Genomic DNA, 15,318 nt, shown 5'->3' on the forward strand with positions numbered 1-15,318 from the left:
CTAGCAACCTTCCTCCAGTCACTGTTAGGGACAGAAAATGACATGACAGACAATGGACATGGGACAGAGATTCCCACATTGAAGCAGTCATATCTGTGACTGACAGACATACTAAGCTGAAAAAGTCTGGTTAATACTCTTTTAATCCTGTGTTTCTTCACAAACAAGACATACTCTTGCTAAAAACAAATATTTAAAAGTAGTATGAGAAAAAAAGATATTGTTTAATCTAACGAGGCAGTAAAGAAAGTTCTTTCATACTTTGACGCAATTCCTTTAACTTTTTCTTTTTTTTTTTAACTAAACTCCAGTGTTTTCTCCTTCATGTAGATTTTGTGCATGTGTAGGTACACAACAAGAAAAATGTCAACAAAATGTCACCAAAAATGTTTGTAACCTTGGGAGGAGGAAACTTGGAAAAGTGACCTACTTGCAGTAAAAAATCAGACCACAATCTTCTTGGATAAATAGTTCCCCTCCAGCTAGATCAGAGTTATCCAAAAGTTATGAGTACAACACATAGGATATTATTTTGATATAAATCTTTAAAAGTAATTTAAGTCGGTTCATTAGTATGTGTTTCCTAAATATAATTAATGCCCTCAACCTATCTTTTTAAGCTGAGCAAATAATCCTGTGCCCATAAAGAAATACAATATAAATCCTGATTTTGCAGACATATGTTAGTCCTTAGTTCTTGTATAAGTGAGGAATCCCATCAGACACATCTATCCTGTTTAGGATAGGGTTATCCTTAGAGGTGTCCCAGTGAGGAGACAAGCTGAAGCATCCACCACAGAGCGCCCCCGACAACTTCAGATTGCATTGCATGGAATTCCCTTAGGAATGCTGGCTGTCCTGTGCCTCGCTCAGTCATGTCCTTCTGGCACACTGCTCATATCTGTAACTCACCCTGCAGCCCTAAGAGCCACCACCCACTGCCACTTTTTGGTGTCTATACCAAACTGACTAGATAAAAACGAAGCCACAGGCAGATCACTGAGTGTCAAGGCTGATGAACAAGGGAGCTGCACACTCAACTGAGGCACACACAAAGGAAAAGGTGTAACTCAGTGTTGTCAAGTCAGACATGGAGCTCTGTAACTGTTCACCAATTTGGTCGGTGCTAAGGGAGACTCCAGAACAGTGTAAGCCAGACCAAGCTGCTGGAGGCTGCTATCAATGTGTTTGGGCTTGCTATCTCTCAGCGGTGGGATCATGTTCTTTCCCAGCCGAGAGCTAATGACAAATTTCATGAAGAAGAAAGCCACAAGCTAGTACAGATTCTGAGGGCAGAAGCACACCTATTTCTGGGCTGGTATCCCATCCCATGCTGTCCAATCCCGTCCTGTCCCCTGTGGAAGCTAGCCGCACCATATCCTGTGTGGCATAATAATTCAGGGTCAGCAAGTGCAACATTACCACAGTTGCCGCAATCCACAAAACAACCTACTGGTTAGTCCACCCCTCATTGTTGTCCAAGACATCCAGGGTAATATTGCCTGACATTCATGAGGCATGGCCTGCCTTCCTGTTTTGGGGACCACAGACAAGACACGCATTCTCATGCATCCATCCTATCAGCTGTGGGACACAACTGTATCATTTCATAATACTCCAAAGTCTTAGTAATCTCTGAGGGCAACTCATAAGAACGGGGGCCAAGGCTGTGGTGTAAGCTCATGGTTCCTTCCTGTGTGCTCCATACAATCCCACTGATCCTTCTCAGATCTGGAAACAACGCTTCAGTGCCCACCCATCTTGCAGGGAGGCACTTGCCAGGATCTTCAGGACTTGCCTCCTTATTTCCTCTCATGATGTTGTGGTTTTCATGATTTATACTGCTGTAGCCACATGGCCACAACTTTTGAAAATGAAATGCAGATATATCAGAGACCAAACAAAACTAAAAGTTTATTGGAGTTAGGCTTGGCTCAGGTCCTCTAGCGAAAGGGAGTCATCAGCCACTTAACGAACTTCACCTACTATTACAAAATTCAGACAGTGCTACAGGTGCCTACAGGGTTTTCCCAGGATGTCAAAATTCTCTGCTGGTTTCCTTGTTCTTACTGACAAAGTATCCAGCTCACCCTGGGGACACTATGTGCTGTATTAGCAATAAATCATTAAAATCTCAGTTCCTTCTGGCTTTGGCAAATAAATATTTCTGTTGACATAGGCTAACACAGAGACATACAAAGCGATCTAGTGAAACAAATGTATCACCAAAAGAATCTCTGTCTTCTTTTGGACCAAGTCCCTTAGCTGTCATTAGTCTATTCTACACCTGATTTCCAGTTAGTGGGTACAAGCCATAGTTGTTTCATCTAGCAAACAACGTTGCCTGACACTGTCCAGAGGCAGCTTGTCAGCTTTGAGCAGCAGCATTAAAATCCTTTTCCAGCTTAATCTGTTTTCTCACAACCAATCTTGATGACCTAATAAGACTCAGAGCACAGCAGAGGAGTCCTTACTTTTCATAACATGGCCTGGTTATCAGGAAGAGACTAGGGATGTGTACCCTCTCTTTAACGACAGTACTGCTGAGGTGATTTGTTGCAACCTCTTGTGTGTCGCCTCTTGCAACCCCCCTCTCCCCCACTTTTATTCCAACTTCAGTATTACTTTTTTATGTATCACTGTGTGTGGACTACGCAAAGGAATAGTAGTTTTATTGGTGGGCAGATAAGTAGTCCCAAGATTTGAGTCATTTCAGTGGGTTTTCATAAACCAAATCATACTCATTCATTCGGTGTACTAAAGGTATCCTTATGCTGCTTACCTTTACTAATAGGCTACCCTGCATTAGCTACTCCATAGTAATTGTATTTCAGGCTCTTAAACTAGAGGAAGGGTAATTTGTTTCATTGCTCTTTCACTGAGGGCAAAGTATTTTGAATTACCTTTTACTTAGTAGGAAAAAGAGTATGCATGTAGATATTGGCATTAGAAGCTTCGGTATGTCAATGGCTCTGTGGCAGCAGTGGTAGTCTGGAAAGTGTTAATGGAAGGAATAAATGTCTTCCAAGCTGTTTCTAAGGGATCAAAAATGCCAACTATGAAAGACTGCAGACCAAAGAAATGGCAAGGCTGATACTGAATTTGTAGATGTTCTGAGCAGATTTCAAAATAAATAAGAACTGCTTAATATATGGTTTCTGGGTTTGAACCTTGAATGAGAGAAGCAAGGGACTCCTCTCATTCAAGTCCTGATAGCCTTGAAGGAAACAGGACAGGCAGCTTCAACCTGGGAAGAGCTCCAGGTCTAGACACACTGCCTCCTGGGCTTCAAGACTTGGCTTCCATGTTTTGAGTCAGGCACATTAACAGGAAGAATTTGGGGAGAAGAAGGATTGTTGCTAACCACATGGTGTTTCCACAGGCACTGGCTTTGCTTTGAAAAGTTATGCTCTAAGCAAGATGACGTTGTTTACACTGTAGTTTCTAGCATGTTAAGGAACTCACTGGCTAGAAGTCTGAAATCACAGTTTAGTTGTTTCACTCTGTCAGGGCTCTGCCCCAGCCAACCTGCCTACTCCAGCACCCCGCACCCTCTGCAACAGCTTCAGGGCTCCGGGTCAGCTCAGGTCTGGGCACCCAAACCCATCCTTGAGCTATTGAAAAGTTAAACCTGTTCCCAGCCCAATTCCTGCAGCCCTGTCTTGCTGACTGGTTTTCCTGGGAAGACTTTGGACCTACGTGGAAGGTAGCATTGTCTCTGGCGTTGTCTCCAGTCCTGACTCCTTGATAGACCTCAGACCTACATTGTAGTCTTGTCACCAGGTGTCTCTTACTTTTCCTGTCTGGACCCTGGACCCGATTTGGTTCCTTGCCTTGCTGGGACTACCAATATCACCAAACCAATGCTGCTGAGTTGCTGCAGGACTGTGTCCTGTTGGTAAGGTCACTGTCTGTGCTGTGGCCACGCTTGGCTCTCAACTTGCTGTTCCTCCTAGAGCAGCCTGTCAGGGCTGAGGGCACTGATGGGCCTGACTGCTCCTGCCTGGCCTCCTCTAGGACCTCCTCCCACCTTGCCCACAGCCCAGGACCCCACGTCAGCCTCCAGGGCCATCAGTCCCTGCCCTAGTGCTGCCACACTGGGGCTGGTCTCCAGCTCCCCATAGCCCTGCCCTGCCTAGCCATGGGCCCCGCTAAGCCAGGCCTGACTCCCAGGCTGACATCCTTGTTCAGCTTTGGCCTGTCCCAGTCCCCAGGGAGGTGCCCAGTGCCTGGGGTGGGAGATGCCACGGAGCCCCCTGGCTGCCCAAGTACTGGCTGGGTGGGCAGGATGGAATGGGCTGCCAGGATCTGCCTGCTGCCCCAGTGGGATCCCCTGTGGCTACTGGGTCCTGGCCCTGAAGGAGCCACTAGCCTCGTGATGCCACGCTCTGGCTTCTCCTAGACACCTTCTGGTCCTTCTGTTCAACATTTTCCTGAACAGGCCCGCAGATGGTGGAATGAAAAGTACGCTTGTAAAGCTACAGATAACCCCAGGCTAGGGAGGTCTGTGAACTCTAGCTCAGAATTTAAATTCAAAAGAGAAAATGACAAGTAACTACATGCAATAAGACACACCCTGCATGGCAGGAAAATGGGAAAATTGTGCAATTATTGCACCTCACTTGCATTTATAGAGTTGTCTGGAATACTTCATCTGTCAAGAAAGTAGCAGAGAAACTGAGGATTATTCACAGTATAGTAAGGAAAACAGGGGGTTTAGAAACATGACCCATATTGAAGGAACGATGGAACACAGTTGCTTAGCTTAGTCAAGACCGCAAGTATTTTTGGCTGTGAAAAAGAACAATAATCAGTAGTTCTGACCACATCAGTTCTGAAAAGTGATGGCATCTAGCAGCTTACAGTGACTGGTAACTTTCCGCCCCATGTAGAATATTATAAATGTTAATTTTTTATATTCTAAAAAATGTTAATGTATTAAAAGTATAACCAATGTGCGTACCTCCACAATCATAATCCTAAGAACAGACATTCAAAATCATATTTGCCCTGAGGACAGAGAAATGAAGCAGTTTTAATCAATTAATATGGCTTATGCTCTGATCCCAATAAGCAAATAGGAAAGAAAGATCACTTGTAAATCTGCAGTATATTGCAGATTATTTTTTTTTCCTGGTGCTTTTTCAAAGACCCCTGCAGGTTCCTACTAATTTAAACATGGCAAAAATTGACAAGCATATTTTTCCACTGTTACAGACACTCCCTCTAGTGACAGCTGCAGTCGCTCATTTAGTACCTCTCATCTCAAGCACAGCAAGGCTCAGAATTCCACTGGTTTTGGGGTCATTTTTTAAAAAGTAACATTATTCTCATCTGCCAGATTTGATATGGTATCTCAAGTATCTTTGCACTGCTTATATGGTCTATACACAAATCAGATAAACCAAAACAGGTTCTAACAAAGAAGCAATCAGCTCTCATTAGTGTTCCACATAAATTCCTCAAGGGATTACTAGGTATCAACAGTTAAATCTTGTAATATCTGTATGAGGAAGTGTTTAAACTGGCAAAATAATTTAGTAAAGAGCAGAATAAAGACTTGGGGTTTATTTCTGAATAATCAATGTATTTAGCCATTCTAGACACTTGGAAGATATGCCAGTTCCTACCTGTTTCTATTTCAGCATCTGAAGTAATTTCTGGCCAGAAAAAATTACATTAGACGCGCTGCTTTGACACAGCACCACTCATCAGACCAAGTGTTTGAACAGCTACATGAATGAATGCTATCCTAGGTTCTTGAAGATTCATGTCTATATAACCAGGTAGCTATGGAGTTTTACGGTTATGGGATCTTAAGGAACTCTTGTGCTTCTCCTTTGGCTCTATTTCATGAAAAAGCCATGAAAAAGCTGTGAAATTTGAAATACTCAGTTGGCTGAAGACTAAATAGGAGGTACTGCTGTGTAAAGCCTTGTAAAGCCTGAGGTTCTCAATTCTAAGAGTGCTCAAAGAGAACAGTAAGACGAAACTATGCCTTGGGCTTAAGCCATTAGTTATGGTGAGAACTATGAAAGCTGTTTTCAGGCAGGTGTGTGTCTATCCAGAAAGGATTACAGAATGACAGTCACAGAATCACTGAGATTGGAAGGGACTCCTGAAGGTCGTCTGGTCCAAGCCCCTGGTCAAGCAGGGTCACCTAGAGCCAGTTGCCCAGGACTGTGTCCAGATGACTTTTGACTACGTCCAAGGATGGAGACTCCACAATGTTTTCGTGCAACCTGTGCCAGTGCTTGGTCACCCTCACAATTAAAAAGCGTTTCCTTATGTTCAGACAGAAGTTCCTGTTCAGTTTATGCCCATTGTCTCTTGTCCTGTCACTGGACACCATCTTCTTTACACCTTCCCTTCAGGTATTTATACACATTGATGAGATCCCCCAAGCCTTCTCTTCTCCAGCCTAGACAGCCCCAGCTGCCTCAGCTTGTCCTCATGGGAGAGATGTGCCAGTCCCTTAATCACCTTAGTGTCCCTCAGCATGTTAGTAGCTCCCTCAGCATATATCGGTGCATCCCACCAGGGCCCATGGACTTATGTATGTTCAGTTTATTTAAATATTCCCTAAACTGATCCTACTCCACCAAGGGTAAGTCTTCCTTTCTTCAGACTTTTCCCTGGCGTTTTCTTGCTCCAGACTCTCCCCCCAGTCTCTGAGGCCTTGGATTCCTCAAGGTCACTCTTGCAAGCAAAGGCTAAGGCAAAGAAGGCATTCAGTAACCCATGTCTTCTTGTCACCAGAGCCCCCGCTCCTGTTTAGCACTGGGCCCACATTTTCTCCAGTCTTCCTTTTGTTACTTATGTACTTGCAGAAGTCCTTGTTATTGCAATTGACATCCCTTGCTAGATTGGGGCACCAAATAGAAGATAGCTTCTTTACTTACAATTACAAGACCTTTTCTTCCTGTCTGCATTTATCCTAAAAAAGCTCTCAAGTGTTTTTTCTCAGACTTATATTGCCTGTGCCTCTTTGTCTCAAGTCAGCTTTCTAGTCATCTTCGTCTGATTTCATTCTGCTCTGCCTGCATCTGTTGCACAGGCATCCGTGCTCAGAAATAACATACAGCGAAAATTTAGCTGCCCTCATAATTCAGACTCGACAGATCTTGCACTCTTCTTTCACTTGGGTCATGAGACATACCCGCTTTGATATGGAGAGCAGCATGTTTAATAGAGGAGCTTGGCTGTTTGTTGCAACAATCATAAATCAAAACTGGCTTATAAACTCACTGACTTCGGTGTCAATTCATCTAGCCCACAGTGCTTCTCCTTCTTGCGTGTCTATGATACCTCTTCATAAAAGAATTCATTTTCTGAGCCCAGTAAATGATGAATCTTTAAGCCAGTTAATTATTTATTTAGGGTTATCTTATCTTTTCTATTTGATAGCCTTTTGAAAGAAATATCTAAACGATCTCCTGAAAGCCACAAGAATAATGACTTGTCATGGATGACAAGTAGTGTAGCATGAAAAGATAACACTGGCAACAAATCCAAGAATTTAAAAATTTCAATTTAAGCCTAAAAAAAAAGCTATAGTCATTCTAGATTTTCCAACCTTAAGGTCTGTATCCTCAGGCTCCCTGTACATTTATTTATATATACAGTAATGTAATGGCTCATAATATTATTTCCTTTTCAAAAAAACCCAACAATGATCTTTCTTAAGTGTATGAGTCAAGGGGCACAATAGCATTAATCAAGCAGCACTAGCCTTAAGTAGTAAGACCACGCTGGCTTCTCTAAATGCAAGCACTGCCAAATGATTGTCTCAACACAGCACTTTAGATAACAGAATGCTGGAATATATATTTTTGATTTAATATAACAGCATGAAAGGGTTTTGTGCTTGTAATTTTAAAAGACTTCTTTAGAAGTATGCTTAGTATAGTAGCATAGTTAAATCATTGATTTCTTATGCATACTCATTCCAAACTGAAGAGATCTTCTTTCATTTAACATCCTTATGACAAAACTGAACAAAAAAAATAATCACAGTACTCTTCAGCCTCAAAAAAAGAGAATTACAGAAATATGAAGATACTTGTTAAAACTGCTAGAAGGAGCAGACAAAGGAGATACCAAGCATGCCTCATGGTGAATCTTTAAGGACACCAAACTGCAAATGCATACCTAGTAAATAACGCTTTGGGAAGGGCATAAGAAAGCCACTGTTGTTAACACTAGGATAAGGTCAGTTATTAAAAGCAAGAAATCATCCTCCAAAAAGTTAATGCCATGTTTTAGGGTAGAACACAAAGTTTTCTTTCAAATGCTAGCAGGTTAAAGGTAAAATACAGTAAAACGACCTTAAAAGCAGTTGAAGAACAACTTATGAAACCCCAAAACTAATAATCCCTTTTCAAATACAACAAAACAAGAAATGCTGCCACAGTCTATGACACTGGTAGATGGAGTAGCATACAAAAGGAACATTAGAGGAGATAAAGCCATAACCTAAAACTGAAGGATGCTTTTTCTTTGTGCTTACTGTAGAAGACCTCAGAGAGATTCTCAGACTGATATTTCTTTGATTTTCAATTTGAGAAAAATAACCATTCAAAATCTTATTTACTTACTGATTGAAATAGCAGAACTAGTGACTGCGGTGTACTTCTCAATTAACACCCTTTTTGTGTCAGAGGACTAATTAGCATTATATTAATATTTAACAGAGATTCTAAGGAAAATAAAAGAATTTCAGATTCAAATAATACAGATTACAGAATCTAGAACACAGAATGACAGAATCCAGAATTGAATACAGTTTCAGCTCCAACAACTGTAGTGGGTACATTAGTAGAAACTATAATAAAGAACAAAATTAATAGATGCCTATATAAATAAGATCTTTGGAGGAAGAGTCAAAACAGCTTTTCTGAAAACAGATGTTCCTCATATATTTTGAAAGTCTTCTGAAGCCATCAACAGGACTTTAGACACTGTTTACTTAGATTTTCAATCACCCTTTAGCACAACCTTCAGCAAAGGCCCTTAAATTACGCAGACACAGAATAGAAAGAAACCACTTTTTCACACAAACAGAAGTAAAATTCCAGAAATCATTGCCAGTGAGGCAGACAGGATTATGCAAATTTAGGGGCTACAGGCCTGTAAACACGTACTGAAGGAAACAGTCCTCTTACAAATGTCCTCTGACATGACTAAATGTGGATGCTGGAGGTAACTACAGAGAGGGTCAGATCACAGAAAGTAGCCAGGTTCATGTGCTCTCTCTAAATAGCATCTCCTGCTGTCACTGTTGAATACAGTATGCAGGGCAAAATGGACCAGCAGGGCATTTTGTATGTTTCTGTCCAGACATGGTGACAAATACATGCACACTAATCTTAGCCCTCTCCCTACTCTGAAGAAAGGTACAGCAAAAAACCACTAATGCATCCATCTAGTCTGGAAATCAACATGCACAGGTTCCAGGAACAGATTTTACTGAGCTGACCATTCATCAGACTGGTAAATTTGCAACCCTCATCAACAACCCTATCACACTTACCTGTTCCATCTCTCCTTCCTTGAATTTTGAAGGGAACAGAGGACACCAGAAGTTTGCACTAAATATGTTGTGCAAAAACCACAGTAAGCGTCAAGCATTTTACTACCTTACACTGGTGTTCACTGAATCAACTGAATCTGAAAACATCACTGGCCTGCTGCTTTTTGCTCTGTTGGTAGTGGTGGGATCTTGATGGTTTGGATCTTTTTCAGCAAAGATATACACAGTTCAGGAGTTTTGGCATACATGGCTGCTTACATGTTTTCTGTAACAGTCTTTAGCATTTCACTTTTTAAACCAAGCAAGCCTCAGATTGATGAGGATGGTAAAACTATGTATTAGTCAGTGGCACAAGCCTTATTTCGTATGCATATATGAAAGAGTTACAATGTTTGTGATAATGCTGCAGCTGACAATGTAGCTGTGTGCAAAAATCACAGAATCCTAGAATGGTTAGAGTTGGAAGGGACCTTAAAGATCATCTCATTCCAACCCCCCTGCCATGGGCAGGGACACCTTCCACTAGACCAGGCTGCTCAAAGCCCCATCCAACCTGGCCTTGAACAAAAATAATCGCTGTCTGAAGCACTGGAAGTATCTGCCTCCTTCGATAACAACATTAGACCAATATACACATAGATAGTAAGTGTTGTTTGCTGACTAGCTACTTTCATAATTGATATATGCACGGTCTTTAGGACCAGTGGTTGTGCCCAGTTTGGCAGTTTCAGGGATTGGCATCAGCTTCCACTGATAGCAAGCCAGATGTGCTCACACTCAGCATAGATGTAAATACATTTCTCATATAGACACCAGCCACATCCAGGACACACTCCTTACCCCTTCATCCCCTCTGTGATGGCCTGAGAGAGGCAGGAAAAGAAATCTGCTCATGGATGTATTCTGGGAGTTTATGGAGGAGCAAGTCCACTGCTAGGTACAAAACTGGGAGGAGAGGAAATCCCTCAGAGAGCTCAGGAAGATCCAGGGCCTGTCTCCCAGACACCACCACAAGAAACCTTATGAGACTGAGCAGAAGCCCCGACTCTCATCCTGCATTTAGATCTTCCAGCACAACCTGATCATGCTGCAGTTTGCAGAGGAAAGTCTGGGACAACGGTCACACACTGGAAGGGAAGACTTATTTATTTGCTAATTATTCACTAATGCTTCAGCTCACAGTGAGGTAAATTATTTCATTACTTTCCTGTTCTGTGTCTCACCTGCCTTCAGCTTAGATGAGGATAATGCCTCTCAAGCATGACCACAAATCAAAGACAGAGCAGCAGGGGCCAGCAGCCATTGCCTGGGCTGTTGGTGTATGCTGCCGGTGTGGGGGGCCTGGCTCCCTCCTGAAGTTTGTTGTAATCGTCTGGAATGCAAGCATGCCTGCTGCATTAGAGACTTGTGGGTGAATAAATGAAACAGTCCTTCGTGGTAGGAATGAAGGTAGGCAGTGTGGATTGTCAACCACACTTTACTACTGTGCTTAAAGTCCAACGGTCACTCCCTGGAGGGGATCCCAGAGGCAATACAGACACTGCGTTTACTTTGGGCTTGAGTGGTCACCTACAGGTGATCTGCAGCCAAACATTCTAGTGATTTTAGGACTATAGCAAGTTCTGCCCAAGTTTCAGAGGCCCAGGTGACATTTCTTGTCATCAGTCACAGCACTCTATCCCTTAACTCTCATTAAGGCATTACTTTCATTACTGCACACAAGGTAATAGATAGAACATTTGTGAACATGGAGATGCCTGGCTTAAAGAAACAAGGAGATGGGAATGGAGATGTCTCCCCTGTAAGAAACAACTGTTTTAAGTAGCTCACACGCTCCATTTCCCAGTGGCTCAGCCAGGTGCCCAATCTCCTCACAAGAGGAACAGGCACACCTGCTTTGCCGGGGCAACGGCTTTTGTTTCTACTCTTTATGTTTACTTAGCTGCAGTGTTTGTAAACGCATTTTGTAGAGGTTTAACTTGTAAAGACTGCTACAAACACCCGTCAGGGACTTCCCGCCGCCTCTCAAGGACCAACGGCTCCCTCGCCGGGCGGGGCCTGCCCGGTCATTACCGCTCCCGCCGGCGTCCCCGCCGCAAAGCCTCTTGGGAGTTGAAGTCCTTCGCGCGGTATTTCCCACGGCGGGCCTGCGGTCGGCGGACTACCCGTTCCACAGAGCCTTGCGGGGGGGTCGGGCCTGGCGCCCGGAAGGCGGCTCTGGCAGCTGGTGTCAGGGCGGCTAGTTCAAGTTGCCATAGCGGCGAGGTGAGGAGGTGCGAGGGGCGGTTGGGCGCGCCCGGGGAAGGGGTCGGTGAGGCGGGGCGTCCTCCCGCAGCCGCCGCTGTGCGGTGAGGGCCGGGGGCTGCCGCCGGAGCGGCGTGCGGGAAGGGGCTGGCTGGGTGCGGAGCGCCGCTCTGAGGCGAGCGGGGCCGGGAGCTGCGGTGGGAGGCGCGGGGTGCGGCGGCCGCGGGGTCGCTCCGGAGCCGTGACGGCAGGCGGGGCAGCCGGCGGGCAGGGCGGAGGCCCGGCCGTCGGCGTGCCCGGCGCCGTCCTGGGGTTGTCCCGCTGCCTCCGGGGCTTTCCCGGTCCTGTCCGGGGCAAAAGATCCCGGAGGACCTGAGAAACGAGGTCAGGTGTTAGTGAAGTTCTGTACGCGCACGGCGGGAGGAGGATTTGCGGGGGGCATTGTGAACAATACGAAGGGACCGGTTTCTGTGTCGTGGTGCTGAAGGGCGCTGGGAACATGATTTCACAAGTTGACAATAAAACATGGTACCGGTGCCTGAGAGCATGATGGTGAAATGTTACCATGTTGGGTCACCTTCCTGGCTTTTTGTAAACTTCTGACTTGGAAGCACTGGAGGAAAGGGCCTTTCAGGTGTCATGTTGTCCCTTTGTGGAATGGCTGTCCATTTTTTTTTTTGTTGTGCTCAGTCTTAACTTATAAGGCCTCAAATATGCCTTTAGCACTCAGTTACCTAGTCATAGATTAGTCTGCGTGGAGCAAAACAGTTAAAACCACTTGAGAAGTAATTAGGTTGTGTATCCCGAGTTCATCATCTGCTTACTTGAGCTGAAGAACTTGCTGTTGAAACTGTCAGCTGTACTTCGTGTTTGCTTTTACCTGCAGATCTCTTCACAAGAGAATCCTCAATGAAACTGAAACACCCTGTTTTCTACAGGGAAGGAAAATACTGGGTATTGGTGTCTTTCCTCAGTGCAAGAAAGGTTATAATCTGTTTAGGGAGACTGAAACCTAGTAAAAGACAAATGATTCTCACTGTCAAGTAGGTTGTATGATCATGTGCTGAAATCAGTCTAGGTTTCTGGAAAAAGTGATAATAGGCTTGTTTTGGGGTTTAAATTAGTAGGCAAATGTGCATACAGAATATTTATATGAATTTCTACTTTTTATGTTTTTTTTTTAATCTAAAATGAGATTTCTGTAATTCCTTTAAAAATGAGGATGTTGCTTTAAATAAAACAAAACTTCTTCAACTGAAAAGTACTTACAGTTCCTCTTAGGTTGCTCATGAGAACAAAGAGGAATGCCACTTAACTATAAATAGAAAGTTTTCTTCAGACAAAATGTCCGGTGTCTAGCGTTTTCTTTTATATTTACCTTGTTTACAAGCCTTTCTTCAGTGTTTTGGCCAGTAAATACCTTAATGAGCCTATTTTTGGACAGCTGAAAACAAACTCATCAGTCTTTTCTGCTGTAAATCTTTATTTCCCTTTTGTTTTCTCCAGTGTCATAGCTTTTCAGCAGTTGGGGCTCTTATGGCTGAGACACTTCTCAGAATGAATTTTTCAGCACATAAGTCAATTGCCGTTTTTCATTAATTTCTGTACGTGCCTATCTCTTTTTCTGACATTGCACTACTTGTCTAACCAGAGTTATGTGTAGGGCCATGCTCAGAGGCCCACTCTCAAAAGAGTTTGAGAAATTTTTAAGAATTTAGTTCCCATCAGCTGAGATACAATAACTGACCTTTTGAATTCTGCTGATTTACGCCATTTCATCTAGAAATGCGATAAAACACTTTCTATAATTTGAATGTTCTTACATGTTTCATCATTCTTAATTTCTCTGTCTATTTGGGTATCTTTAAAAAGCTCTCTTTCACTAATGTGAAACTGATAACATCGTAAGTGATGTTATTTTTGGGCTCTCAGCTTCCAGAAAGAAATGTGACATGGTGGTATTAAGAGTTAAGCCTAATCTTTCGCTTGGAGCTGTTTGACTCACAGACAAGCTATATGAATCGCATAATGTAAGGTTAGTTTTCTAGCTGTCATGGGTGCAGTATTCTACATACAGAGTAAATACAACATAGGCTTTTCTGCCCAGTTTGTGAGGAAAAGAGAACTTGCTTCCTGTGAAATTGTGAATGGAGTTTGAAAAATCTAAGACACCAAAACAACATTTACTGTGACTCTGTAGTTGAGATAATATGACAGATACAGACCATCAACCATTTGCTATGACCATTAAAATTAAATGTGTTGCGGCTGTACGACTGATAACAGTCAGGCAAAATATGCTGGTATGTAGGTCCATGAGTAGGTGAAGACTATGTTCCTGTGGAGGAATGTCTCAGGGCTGAGTTTCTGATCCCTAATAAGGCTGATCTTGTGCTTAATTCTTAGTATGGCCATTCCATTAATAGGGGTCTCCCCTTTACTTGGTGTCTTAAAGATATTTTCACAAAATGCTTTGAAACTGAAAACCTTTGTTAAGCTTGGAGGAAATTGATCACTGAATCAGTTGCTTATTGGGTTTTGAGTGATTGTGCTGCTTGTCATGCTTGGTAAGATCAGAAAGATGTAATGTGTAATAGTTTAAGAAATGCGGTGTGTAATAGTTTAAGAAAAAATTTCTATCTAACCTAACTTTTGTGGGTTGTAATTTTAGTCAGTTACTATGTGACTTTACTATACTGGTCATATCTGTCTGTAGCTCTTAATAATTTCTTTTCCTGTGTTTGATGATTGTTATCCTGTTTTCCCTGCTTCTCTAACTTGCTGTTCTTAAGACAATCCCCATTCTCTCCTCACAAGCCCTATTTCCTCTGCCTCAAAGAATTTTTGAATTCTAGTCAAGTGAATTGCCCCAGCATCAATATAGTAATCTGGGTTATGTTGAATTAACATTGGATACAAGAAATAATATTTCCCCAATTTACAAAATTACCCTTATTTTTACATCTTCTGTGGTGTTAGCTTTTTCTTTTTAGAACATGACATTCTTGATGCATATTCAACTTGAAATATTAAGGGTCTTGGATAGCTTTTTTTTTTTTTCTCCTACTGACTTCTGTTTTCTTTGCTGTGTTTGTCCAGTTGGATAAACAGTGTCAGCTGCAAACTTAATAAATGTATTATATTACATTATCAGGTCATTTAATGAAAATATATAGTGGATTCACTGTAGGTTCTCACTTGATACCTCTCGCCAATTTGACACTTAATTTCTGTTAACTGCTCTGTGAGTTCTGATACTTACCCAGTTTGGCTTACGTTTTAGGAAAGTTTAGTTTAGTTTAGTTCATGTTTCTTTAAGTTACTTTTGTGAATGACATGTTTGTCCAAGAGTGACCACTACGGCTTCTTTCCAGTTTAACAAATTTAATTACCCACTAGCAGATCGATTAATTTGATATCAACGAGTACATAACAGGTGTTGTTGTTTTGGGTTTTTTTGAGAACACATCTTTTGCTGGAAACTTAATTAAAATATGTAGAAAAATTAAAACAGACTATTTTAAGTTGATTAGCCTATAACT

The 15,318-nt window shown here is 42.6% G+C and overlaps 1 protein-coding gene across 6 annotated transcripts in view; it reads left to right on the forward strand.

Annotated features, from left to right (window-relative positions):
* Positions 1–11,735: 11,735 nt before the first annotated feature.
* The window catches only part of CEP128 (centrosomal protein 128), a 139,394-nt gene continuing 135,811 nt past the window's right edge, over positions 11,736–15,318 (forward strand). For 5 of the 6 annotated variants that reach the window (XM_054200140.1, XM_054200145.1, XM_054200143.1 and 2 more), the window contains exon 1: positions 11,736–11,797. The gene's annotated coding sequence lies outside the window, so the exon portion shown is untranslated. Of the gene's footprint in view, positions 11,881–15,318 lie in introns of all 6 variants that reach the window. The other variant, XM_054200141.1, reaches the window with a different exon arrangement.

Source organism: Rissa tridactyla, chromosome 4 (genome assembly GCF_028500815.1).
Source record: "Rissa tridactyla isolate bRisTri1 chromosome 4, bRisTri1.patW.cur.20221130, whole genome shotgun sequence".
NCBI lineage: Eukaryota > Metazoa > Chordata > Aves > Charadriiformes > Laridae > Rissa > Rissa tridactyla.